Here is a 12,772-nt window from a genome sequence, read left to right as displayed (position 1 = left end):
GCTGCCCTTCTTACCCCAAAGAGGAAGCTTATACAATTTAGGACCGACTTGAAGAAGATGGAAAAATTAAAACTACTAAATTAGGTATACAATGGAATACTGATTTAGAATTAGAAAGTATACAATATAAAAAAGTTTAAAATTTAAAAACTGACAAATACCACAAACAACCAAAAACAGAAAACAATGATTTTTTTTTAGAATTGGTTGATTTACACGTTTGCTGCAATCCTAACTACATACTCTTTCATCCCCTCTTCATATGACAACAATTTTGTCAGCTTGTATTTCACAGGGAGAGTAGAAAGATAGTTCTTCAGCAAGCTTCTTCTGTAAGGGACAGATAGTAACTGTTTTAATCTTTGCAGGTGACAAGGTCTCTACTGCAACTATTCAACTCTGCCATTAGAGCATGAAAGTGGCTACAGACAACACATAAATGGATGGATATGGCTGCGTTCCAATAAAACCTCATTTACAAAAGCAGGCAGCACATGGAAACTTCTAGAATGGAGCTGAAAGAGGCTTGTGAACTCTCTCCTCCGTAAAACAACCATTTAACTGGTGAAAACTATTTTCTAAACAAATCATTTAAATTATCTGGACAACAAGGACTGAGTTATATCATAGGAAACCACATTAAATATCTTGTAATAACATAATGGAAACAATCTGAAAAAAAATATTACTGAATCACCCTATTGTATACCTGGAACTAACACAATAATGTAAATCAACTATACTTCAGTATAGAAGGAGAAGAGGGCATCAGAGGATGAGATAGCTGGATGGTATCACTTATGCAATGGACATGCACTTGGGCAAACTTTGGGAGATGGTGAGGAACAGAGAGGCCTGGCGTGCTGTAGTCCATGGGGTCCCAAAGAGTTAGACGCGCCCAGGTGACTGAAAAACACCACCACCAACAACAAAATACTTCAATAATAAAATAAAATAAGGCATCTGGAAACTGTCCCAAGCTCAATACAACAAACGGAGAAAATACACTAATTCTTGTAAGAATCGTGGAAGTCTATACATTTGAGCCACAACCCTCTCCCATTCTTTCCCCATCTTAGTGTGATGGCGGCTTTACCACATAAAGACAGAGCTTCCTTGTCTCCTCAGCCCCCAGTCTAGGGCTACAGTTTCACCCTGGGAAAGGCAGGCCATTGGCATCTCCCATAGCATGCAACTCGGTGTTGCAGAAAATCTGTCTCAGGCAGAGAAATCCCTCTGCCCACCCAGTCCTCACTCCTGGGGTGGAGGCTCTACGCCAAGTATGGGAGACCAAGAACGCTGTACCCTAGCCACCCTTCCCGGGTGTGCTTGCAGGGAAGACGTTCTGTGCTGAAAGGGAACAGCCAAGAAGAGTAGATCCTATCCCTATTCACTGACCTATCTGGGCACCAAGAGCGTCACTCTGGAAGTGGAAAACCCTGCTCCCAGTTCCAGGGCAGTGCTGCAGTGGTCTTCCCAGAAGGAGAGGTAGAACTAAGAGCTCCATAGCTCACCCTAAGAGGACCAACTTTATTTGGAACATAGCAAGAGGAAGGTCATGCCTAAGGGCATTGTCAAAAATGATGGAAATCTTGGTAGTGAGCAATTAGGAGGAGACCAGTAGCTCCGTGATACTAGTAAGCAACAAGTAAAACAGTAAACCAACCAAAGTGTAACAGAGAGAAGACAGCTAAGAGTAATTCTGGGATCTGTACTGTGCTGTGCTTAGTCACTCATCATGTCTGACTCTCTGCAACCCCACGACTGTAGCCCACCAGGCTTCTCTGTCCATGGGGATTCTCCAGGCAAGACTGCTGGAGTGGGTTGCCATGCCCTCCTCCAGGAGATCTTCCCAACCCAGTGACTGAACCCAGGTCTCCTACATTACAGCCGGAATCTTTACCATTTGAGCCACCAGAAGCCTGAGCAAGCTTCAAATACTGGTAACACCCTGCCCCTGTGAAGGGTCCAGAATTTAACTGGGTCAGGCTGTGGACAACTTGTACGCCAGAGCATTGTCAAAAACAATACAGCAATCAGCTAGCAGCTGGTGAAAGCTGGGTGTGATACCAATAGAGGCAGAATAGCTAGAGCTTAGCAGTACAACCAGAGAAAGAGACAAAGAGAACCTGGCTAATCCCACTGTTCTGGTGGTGGGGGTGGAGCTGTGTGGCCCCGTGACTATGCCTATGCCCAAGGCTATGATCTCTGAGGGGCAATACCAGCAGCTGCATGCTGCAGGGCAAATAAAATTTATTACAACAGTGCAGCCAGGTCACTAAACAAATAAACAGGTAAACAAGCAAACAACAGCACAACAAGGTCTGGGGGGTCAATAACCAAAATCCAGAGCTTCTTCAATGCATTATCTAAAATGTCCAGTTTTCAACAAAAATTACTGACATGTGAAAAGAAATGTAATCCATACACAGGAAAGTAAGCAGGCAACGGAAATTACCTTTGAGGAGGCCCAGATGCTAGACTTAGTAGACAAAAATTTCTAACCAGCTATTATAAATACATTCAAAGAACAAAAGGAAACCACATCCGAAGAACTAAAGGGGACCATAAGAACAATGTCAAATAGCATCAATAAAGTAATAGAAACTAAAAATGAAAAAGAAAACAAAATAAATTCTGTAGCTTAAAAGTACAAAAACAAATGAAAAATTCACTAGAGGTCTCAGTAATAGATTTGAGCTGGAAGAAGACTCCATGAACTTCAATAAAGATCAATGGAAATTATACAATCTGAAGAGCAGAGAGGGGAGAAATAAAGAAAAATGAACAGAGCCTCTGAGACATATGGAAGACCATAAGTTCACTGAAATGTGCATAGTAAAAGTGCCAAAAGGAGAGAACACAGAGAAAGGAGTAGAAAATATTCAAAGAGATAATGGTTGAAAACTTCCAAAATTTGATTACTAACATTAATGTAAACATCTAAGAAATTTAAACAAGTAAGATAAATGCAGAGATTCACTCCCACATTATAGTCAAAGTTGTTGAAAGACAAAGCAAAAATGTCAAAAGAAGGAAAAGAAAAATGACTCATTGGAAGCCCAATAAGATTAACAGCTGACTTTTAACCAGAAATAATGATGGTCAGAGGTAATGGTGTCCACCAAGAATCATATATAACAAAACTATCTCTCAACAATGAAAGTGAAATAAAAATATTCTTAGATAAATAAAATCTGGGATAATTCGCTGCTAGCAGACCTGCCATAGAGCAAATACTAAATTAGGAGTTTAGGATTAACATACACACACTATTATATATAAAATAGATAACCAACAAGGACCTTTTGTATAGCACAGGGAACTCTACTCAATATTCTGTAATAACCTATATGAGAAAAGAAACAGAAAGAATGAATATATATATATATGTATAACTGAATCACCATGCTATACACCTGAAACTAATACAACATTGTAAATCAACTATACTTCAATACAGTTATAAAAAAGAAATACTAAAAGAGATTATTCAGGCTGAAAACAAGTGACAACAGAGAATAATTGAAATCCACATAAAAAAACAGAAAGTTCTGAAGATGGGCAAATTTCTAGGAAGACACAGACTACCAAAGCTGATTTAATAAGACCTAAAAATTTCAATAGACCTGTAACAAGAGATTGAATTAGTGATTTTAAATTTCTCACAAAAAAATAGGTGAAGGCCCAGTTACTTCACTGATGAATTCTATCAAACATTTAAAGAAAAATTAATACCAATTCTTCACAAACTCTCCCCAAAAATGGAAGAGAAGATTTTTCCCAGTTTATTCTATGAGGCTAATGTTACCCTGATACCAAAATCAGACAAAGATATTATAAGATAAAGACTAGAGAACAACATCTCTCATAAAAATAGACTTTAAATTTCTCAATAAAATTTTAGCAAACCAAATCCAACAGCGTAGTAAAAGATTACATATCATTACCAAGTGAAATTTATCTGAGGAATGCAAGGAATAGCATCTGAAAAGAATAAAGGAAAAACAATATGGTCACCTCAAGACTCAAAAGCTAAAATTGGCAAAATCCAACATCCTTTCCTGAAAAAAGCACTCAAGACTAGAAGTTCCTAAGTTGCTAAAGGACATCAGTGAAATACCCCACCTAACATCATGCTTAATGGTGAAAGAACGAATGGTTTCCCCCTAATCTGAAGAAAGAAAAGGGTGTCTGCCAACACCACCTCTAGTCAACACTCTACTGAAAGGTCTAGCTAGAACAATTAGGCAAGAAAAAGAAGGGAAGGGCATCCAGTCTGGAAAGGAAGAAGTAAAACTATCTCTATTTGCAGATGAAATGATCTTCTATGTAGAAAATCCTATGAAAGTGAAAGTCACTCAGTTGTGTCCAACTCTCTGTGATCCATGGATCACACAGTCCATGGAATTCTCCAGGCCAGAATACTAGAGCGGGTAGCCTTTTTCTTCTCTAGGCGATCTTCCCAACCCAGGGATCGAACCCAGGTCTCCCACATTGCAGGCGGATTCTTTACCAGCTGGGCCACCAGGGAAGCCCCAGAATACTGGAGTGGGTAGCCTATCCCTTCTCCAGCGGATCTTCCTGACCCAGGAAGTGAACCGTGGTCTCCTGCATTGCAGGCAGATTCTTTACCAACTGAGCTACGAGGGAAGAAAATCCTATGGAAACCACTAAAAGCTATTGAAAACCACTAAAAACCAATTTTTAAAAGTTCAGTGAAATTGCAGGATTCAAGATCGATATACAAAAATCTATTGTATTTCTATAGACTAGCAATGAACAAACTGAAATGAAATTAAGAAAACAATTCTATCAGAGACATTGAGAACAGACTGGTGGTTGACTAGGGGGAGGAAGGTGGGGGAGGGTTGGATTGGGAGTTTGGAGTTAGCAGACGCAAACTGGTATATACAGAATGGATAAACAACACAGTCCTACTATATAGCACAGGGAACTATATTCAATATCCTGTGGTAAACCATAATGGAAAAGAATATAAAATATTCATATAATTATAATACTTATGTTATAAAATTTATAAATATTTATATAAATATGAAAATTTTATATAAATAAATAACTGAACCAGTTTACTGCACGGCAGTAAGTAACATAACATTGTAATTCAGCTATGCTTCAATTAAAAAATAAAAAAAGAAATTAGCATTTTGAGTTTGAAAAAAGAAAACAATTCTACTTACAATAACATCAAAAAATGACAAAAAAATTTTACAGATAAATTGAAGGAAAAAAATGCGACATTAGTACACTGAAAACTACAAAAACTTGTTGAAAGATCAATGATCAAAGATCTAAGCAAATGGAAAGACAGCCCATGTTCATGGACCAGAGTTTAATATGGCAGCACAGTCATACTCAGAGACCCTGCTGGTTCAGTTTCAGACTACCGCAATTAAGCAAATATCAAAGTAAGGAGGGCCATATGAGATTTTTTGGCTTCCCAGCACATGTAAAAGCTATGTTTACACTATACTGTGAGTTATTAAGTGGACATTATGTCTTAAAAAAACAACGTACATATCGTACTTTAGAATATTTTATTGCTCAAAAATGCTAACCATGAACTGATAATGCAGGGTGTTAGGGAAATTAAGTGAACAGTCTCGTTTAGGCTTCAGAGACAAAGCCGAGCAGGCCTCTGACCTTGCGTCTAACCTGCCTGGACATGCCCTGACTGGGGGTGACTGGGAGTGACCGCCTGCTGTGAGTGCAAGGCTTGTAGCACCTTAGGTAAGATCGGGGAGCAATCCTGAGATTGTTGAGCCCCTGAAGGGGGCCTGGCTGGCCAAGCCCCAGGCGTAACAACATTCCAAGTTTTACAAGACAAAACAAACCGCGTTAACATGAAACCAGGCTTGCACTGTGGCCACAGATGGATGATGATATCAGTTTGCCTCCACCCTGGGATTGTAAGCGGGAACCCCTGACTGCAGCCTGTGAAGCCTCACCCACACAGCAGAGGTGCGGCCTGGGACCTTTCCCAGCTGTGGCTCCAGATGCGCTGTGACCCGGGACTTCCCAGCACTGAGTAGGTCTGGGTGTTGGCCAGACCCAATTTGGTGATGTATCTTCTGCTCTTTCTATTTCTCTTTTCTTTTAATGTTAGCATACTGAAAGTAAGCTAGATAATTCTCTAATAAATATTTGTATCATTCATTTATATTAACAAGTGGCTTATTTTGTTAACAAATCCTTTGAACCTGAGACGAAAGTGAAAACTTTCAGCAAAATACAGGGTAGCCACAAACCTTCAGTTTGTTTAAAAAAAAAAAAGTAATGTCTGCAAAGCGCAATAAAGCAAAGTGTAATAAATCGAGGAACGCCTGTATTCCCCATATTGATCTGTGACTCAATGCGACACTTATGCTAGAATTTTGCAGAAACCAAGAAACTCTGAAAAATTCAAGTCAAAGGATGAGGAATAGCCAAAACAACCTTGAAAAAACAGAGTGAAAGGACTCAGACTTACCTGTTTCAAAGTTTACCACAAAACTAAAATAAACAAGACAGGGTGGCTCTGGCATAAAGAAACAAAATTATTACTGGAACAGAACACAGTCCAGAAAGGAGACTTTACATATGATCAACTGATCTTCAGCAAAGGTACCAAATGATTCATTGGAAAAAATAGCCCCTTCAGCAAATGGTGCTGAGACAAATGGATATTCGCATGCAAAAGAACAACGTTGGACTCCTTCCTCACACCTTACACAAATACTGACAATGGATCATAGATCCAAATGAAAGAACAGGAGTACACCTTCTTCATCTAAAGGCAATGGTTTCTTAGTTACAACGCCAAAACACAAATGACAAAAGAAAAATTATCTACATTAGACTTCACCAAAATTAAAAACCTTTATGCATCAAATGATACTAACATGAAAGTGAAAAGACAATAATAGGAGAAAATATTTGCAAGCCATTTACCTGAGCAATCTGATAAGGGATTTGTATCCAGAATATAGAATGACAGAATGAATAAAGAATGATTATAACTTGATAATAAAAAGATAACCCAAATAAAATTAAGCAAAGATGATAATGAATAGACATTTGTCCAAAAAAGATACATACAAGTTGTCATTAAGCTCATGAAAAGGTGCTCAAAGCCACAATGAGATAACACTTCACATTCACTGGGATGGTTATAATAAAAACACAGGTAATAAGTTTTGGTGCAGATGTAGAGAAATTGTTAGTAGGAATGTAAAAAGGTACAGCTGCTTTGGGAATTAGTTTAGCAGTTTCTCAAAATGTTAGAGTTACCACAAGAACCAACAATTCTACTCCTAGACACATATTCAAGAAAAATGATGCATCCATGGAATAACTAGTACACAAATGTTTGCAGCAGCATTTCTTATAATAACTGAAAAGTAGTTAACAGCTCAATGTCCATCAACTGATAAACTGATAGATAAAAAACAGTATATCTATACAGCAGATTATAATCGAGCAATAAAAAGAAATAAAGTACTAACAAATGGTATAACATGGATGAACCTTGAAAACATGCTAATTGAATGAAGCCAGTCAAAAAAGGCCACATATTGTACAATGCCATTTATATGAAATATTAGGAAGAGGCAACTCTAAGGAGACATAGAGTAGTGATTGCCCGGATTGAGGGGGAGGGGGTGGATCATGCTGTGATGGTTGTACAACTCCAGGGATACAGTGAAAATCACTGAATTGTACACTTCAAATGAGGGAATTTAAATGTGAGTCACATCTTTGTAAAACTGTTACGGGAAAATAAAACAGGAGGCAGGTAGAATTGGTGTGTGTGCTGCAGCTTGCCAACACTTGCTCTAGCATGTTGAGAGAAATATTTTTTAATTTTCAGTAATTTAGAGAAGTTATTGGTGATGCTATACGAATATTTAGATGACCAAATTTGGAGAAACTGCTATCTGGTATGCTTCTGGATGTGGATTCCAGGGTGTTTGATGTTTTCTTGGTTGGAGACTGATTTAAAATGCTTTTTTGGATTAGCAACTCAGTAACTGTTGCTGTCAACATTTTTGCAGTAGAGGCAATATTCTGAGCTTTACATTGTCTTTGATGTTGTCAAGATTTCATGTCAAAATCAGAAAGAAGTTTAAATGCTTTTCCAGTGTGTTCATCAGATTCACTCCTCTTCATTAATTGCATTGTCAAACACTTCAAGAGCCTGTCTGTTACTTACTTCTCTTGGATATTTATCTCTTCCTCCTAATGAATGACTGCTTCAGTCTGATCTGAAACTTTTTTGTTATAATTGAATTTTTGAAGTCAGACTTATTTCTACTGATTTCTTCACTCATTTTAAACTTTTATTTATTTTCCATGGATTTTACCCTGAGTTTTATTTAATGAATAAATTTAAAATGGTAAAAGAAGGTATATTAATACATATCGAACTACTGTACAATTGCACTTATCTCAAAATTTTCCAAGCTAGGATTCAAGCTAGCTATTCCAAGCTATTTTTCAAGCTGGATTTAGAAAAGGCAGAAAAACCAGAGGTCAAATTGCCAACATCCATTAGATCATAAAAAAAGCAAGAGAATTCCAGAAAAACATCTACTTCTTCTTCATTGACTATGCTAAAGTCTTTGACTGTGTAATCACAACAAACTGTGGAAAATTCTTAAAGAGATAGGAATCTTACCTATCTCTCACCTTACCTGCCTCCTGAGAAATCTGTATGCAGGTCAAGAAGCAACAGTTAGAACCAGACATGGAACAACAGACTGGTTCCAAATTGGGAAAAGAGTATGTCAAGGCTGTATATTGTCACCCTGCTTATTTAACTCAAATGCAGAGTACATCTTGCAAAATGCTGGGCTGGATGAAGCACAAACTGGAATCAAGATTGCTGTGAGAAATATCAATAACCTCAGATATGCAGATGACACTACCCTTTTGGCAGAAAGCGAAGAAGAACTAAAGAGCCTCTTGATGAAAGTGAAAGAAGAGAGTGAAAAAGCTGGCCCAAAACTCAACATTCAAAAAACGAAGATCATGGCATCCGGTCCCATCACTTCATGGCAAATAGATGGAGAAAAAGTGGAAACAGTGAGAGACTTTAGTTTCTTGGGCTCCAAAATCACTGCAGGTGGTGACTGTAGCCATGAAATGAAAAGATGCTTGCTCCTTGGAAGAAAAGCTATGACAAACTTAGCATATTAAAAAGCAGAGACAGTACTTTACCCACAAAGGTCCGACTAGTCAGAGCTACGGTTTTTCCAGTAGTCATGTATGGATGTGAGAGTTGGACCATAAAGAAAGCTGAGCACTGAAGAAATGATGCTTTTGAACTGTGGTGTTGGAGAAGACTCTTGAGAGTCCCTTGGACTGCAAGGAGATCAAACCAGTCAATTCTAAAGAAAATCAGTCCTATATATTCATTGGAAGAACTGATGCTGAAGCTGAAGCTCCGATACTTTGTCCACCTGATGTGAAGAACTGACTCAATGGAAAAGACCCTGATGCTGGGAAAGATAGAAGGTGGGAGGAGAAGGAGACGACAGAGAATGAGGAGGTTGGATGGCATCACCGACTTGATGGACGTGAGTTTGAGCAAGCTCCAGGAGCTGGTGATGGATAGGGAGGCCTGGCATGCTGCAGTCCATGGGGTTGCAAAGAGTCAGACATGACTGAGTGACTGAACTCACTGAAATCAGAAGTCCTTCATCTCTCCCTTACTTTATTGTAAGCCAAAATTTTCAAAATAGCAGTTTAACTGGTAACAGCTTTATCAACATTTTGAGCAAACTTTTCGTATCCTGTCTGCATTCAAGTTTCTCTCCTGGTGTTTGAAAATTATTTTTAATGCCCATTATGCTTTGTAATAGGTATGTTTGGAGGTCTGGGCAGTTTTTCAAGAAGCAAATCATCTTGTTAAACTTAGCATTTTCAAAGAACTATCCACGTTGGATCGGTGTTAGTAGTCCCAACTACAAGACAAACCCCAAAAGGAAACAGACTATTGCAAACACAGAAGTCATCACAACCTCTAGTACAATTGAGAACCCTTGTCTCCAATCACTTGAGAAGGCTGTGCTGAACACAGCACATATTTTTCAATGACCTTGGGTGAGTTGGTATAGAGGCAGTAAGAATATTTCTAGAAGCTAAAACTATACCTGGACAGAATCAACAACCTAGCTGTACATAGAAGGCACTAGAAGCCACAAGCATGCATGCTCAGTCGCTTCAGGCGTTCCTGACTCTTTGTGACCCCATGGACTGTAGCCCCCAGGCTCCTCTGTCAATGGGATTCTCTAGGCAAGAACACTGGAATGGGTTGCCATGCCCTCCTCCAGTAGATCTTCCCAACCCAGGGATTGAACCCACATCTTTTATTCCTCCTGCATTGGCAGGCATGTTCTTTACCCCTAGAGCCACCTGGGAAATCCCCAAACCATATAAATAAGCCAATAAATAATACCCCAAATCCACTTTCTCCTTAACCAAAGCCACAAAACACTTGTGACTGCTTTAATGTCAGCCAGCAGGGGAGGTGTATCAAAGGGGAAGGAGGAGTAAAAGCAGAAGCGGTCCTAATTGATTATAGTCAGTGAAAACATAAGACCATGCTGACACCCTGCTCTCAGATTTCCAGCCTCCAGACCTATAAGGAGTAAATGCCTGTGGTTTACATCACCCTAGTCTCAGGTATTTCTGCCCCACTTGACTAAGACAACGAGGGTGGGAAGGGTCCTGGCACCTCTGAAATTGTGATGGGGCCCAGCCTCTGAATCACTGGTGGCCACAGGGACCAAGGACCAGGGGAACGGAGGGGGCCACGCGGTGGGCTCCCTGTCCCCATTGGACTAACTGGTCTTCAGTTTGTAAATGGGGAGCTGGGCATGGGACAAGTCAGGACATGCCACAGGCCCATGGTGTGGTGGACCACCTCCTCCACAGACTTGGGTCCAAATGCCGAGAGGCAACACATATGCATTACAGGAAATACAGAAACAAGGCAGAAAGACAGAAAAAGCATCCTGAATTCCACAACCTAGAAGCTGTCCCTCTAATATTATTTTGGTTTATTTCTTCCTGGATGACTGTGAGCACTTAAGAGAGTACAAGCAAACCAAAAGAACAGTTTTAAACTCTGATGTCTCAGTGTTATTGTGAAGAAAGCATGTTTAATACTATTAAAATGTTTTATAAACATATGTTTAAATGCTTATAAATATTTCATCCAGTAGAGGGGCTTACACCTTTAAAAGCACAAAGTCACACGTCATGAGTGATCAGGCCTGACCTGCCTCTCAGGATAAGGACCATGGAGAGCACTGGTGCACTTTAGCAGGGCCAGGAACACTGCCAGGTTGGTCTGAAAGCCTGAAAGGCAGACTGTTCTTTTCAGGAAGTGCACATTTAGCATTTCTGAACCACTGTGGTCCTGGGTTTCCGTTCTCCACCCGCCAGCATGTCCTGAGCTGGTGCCATGTGCCAGGAGCCTGGGATGTGAAGATAATTGAGTTGGACACTTAGGTGACTCGCCCGAGGGGGGACAGGATGGCTCAAGGTCACACAATGGGGAGGGAGGGAGGGCTTAAACTCCCACGCCCAGACCCTGGGCGATCCCTATCGCTATGCCTGCTGCCAGTCCTCCACTGTGCAGCAAAACATGGGCATCACAGGGCCTCTGCACTTGGATAAGCACCGTGGCACATGCTTCTGAAACCGGCCTTCTGAATTCATGAAAACTTAGGGTGAGTGTTGTCCAGAAGACATTGCAGGTGAATGTGAGACATGAAGGACTCTTTTCTGCCAGGACACTTGGATGCAGGAGCCATCCTGACCCAGCTGGGTCTGTACCCTGGCTTGGGCAAGGAGAGCGAGCCCACTAACCCAGCCTGCGGAGTAGAGGCACCTGGGGGACCCTTTGTGCCTGGACTGACCTTGCCTCCAGGGGATGCAGGGCATCCCTGGGTGGCCACAGGGAGCTCCTGTCTGAGAGCAGATCTGAGCCAAGACTCCAGCACCCTGGACAGGGCAGGACATGACCCGGGCTCAGGAAGAGTCATCATCAGTTCAAACAGTCCCTGCCTCTCTCCCGCCATCACTCCAGTCTCCTGGGGAGCCATGGTGTCAACTGTGTCTTTTGTTTTCTGGATTCCGATGCTGTGACCTCTGGGTCTTACTGACTCTGGAGGGACTCCCCCCTCCTAGGGTTAACCAGCTCCTAGAGATAGTAAACAACTCATCCACAAGGGTAATTTTCAAGTGCAAACTAATCAATCCAGAGCACGCATACCCCCCACAGCCCCCTCCTTCATCAGAGCTCCTAAATTCCAGGCCACCATCCCCCATCCTAATCACTCCAAGCCCAGTCAGGTACCACAGGGGCAGCCCCCATGCCCCAAAGCCCACTGAAATGATTCCCACCAGCCCATCCTAATCCTGCTATCCTTGCTGTGGCATTTCTTTCTGTAGAAACGGCAGCTCCTGCCCCCACCCCTCGCCCCCTGCCCTGCTCTCCAACTGATCCTGGAGCTTCCCTGTGAGACTGACCACTCCTGCCCCCAAACTTCCCTGGGATTTTTGAGGAACTATCTTTTCAGTGACAACTCTCTTGATTTCTCAGCCTTACCACACTTCAACTTTTCTCTTAGTACATCACATTTTAAAATACCATGCTCCTCTCAACCACCCTCCCCAGCCATCTTCCACATGCTCCCACCCAAGGAGATCCCCCCACTTGGAGCACTGGTCCCACTCCTCTCCACTCTTTGGGCTTTGG

At 41.1% G+C, this 12,772-nt stretch overlaps 1 protein-coding gene across 1 annotated transcript in view; it reads right to left on the bottom strand.

Annotated features, from left to right (window-relative positions):
- The window catches only part of ADAMTS2 (ADAM metallopeptidase with thrombospondin type 1 motif 2), a 249,940-nt gene that overhangs the window by 27,368 nt on the left and 209,800 nt on the right, over positions 1–12,772 (bottom strand). The window lies entirely within an intron of this gene.

Source organism: Cervus canadensis, chromosome 4 (genome assembly GCF_019320065.1).
Source record: "Cervus canadensis isolate Bull #8, Minnesota chromosome 4, ASM1932006v1, whole genome shotgun sequence".
In the NCBI taxonomy this organism is placed as follows: Eukaryota; Metazoa; Chordata; class Mammalia; order Artiodactyla; family Cervidae; genus Cervus; species Cervus canadensis.
Note: the sequence above shows the minus strand (reverse complement) of the source record. Positions and strands in the feature narration are given on the sequence as shown.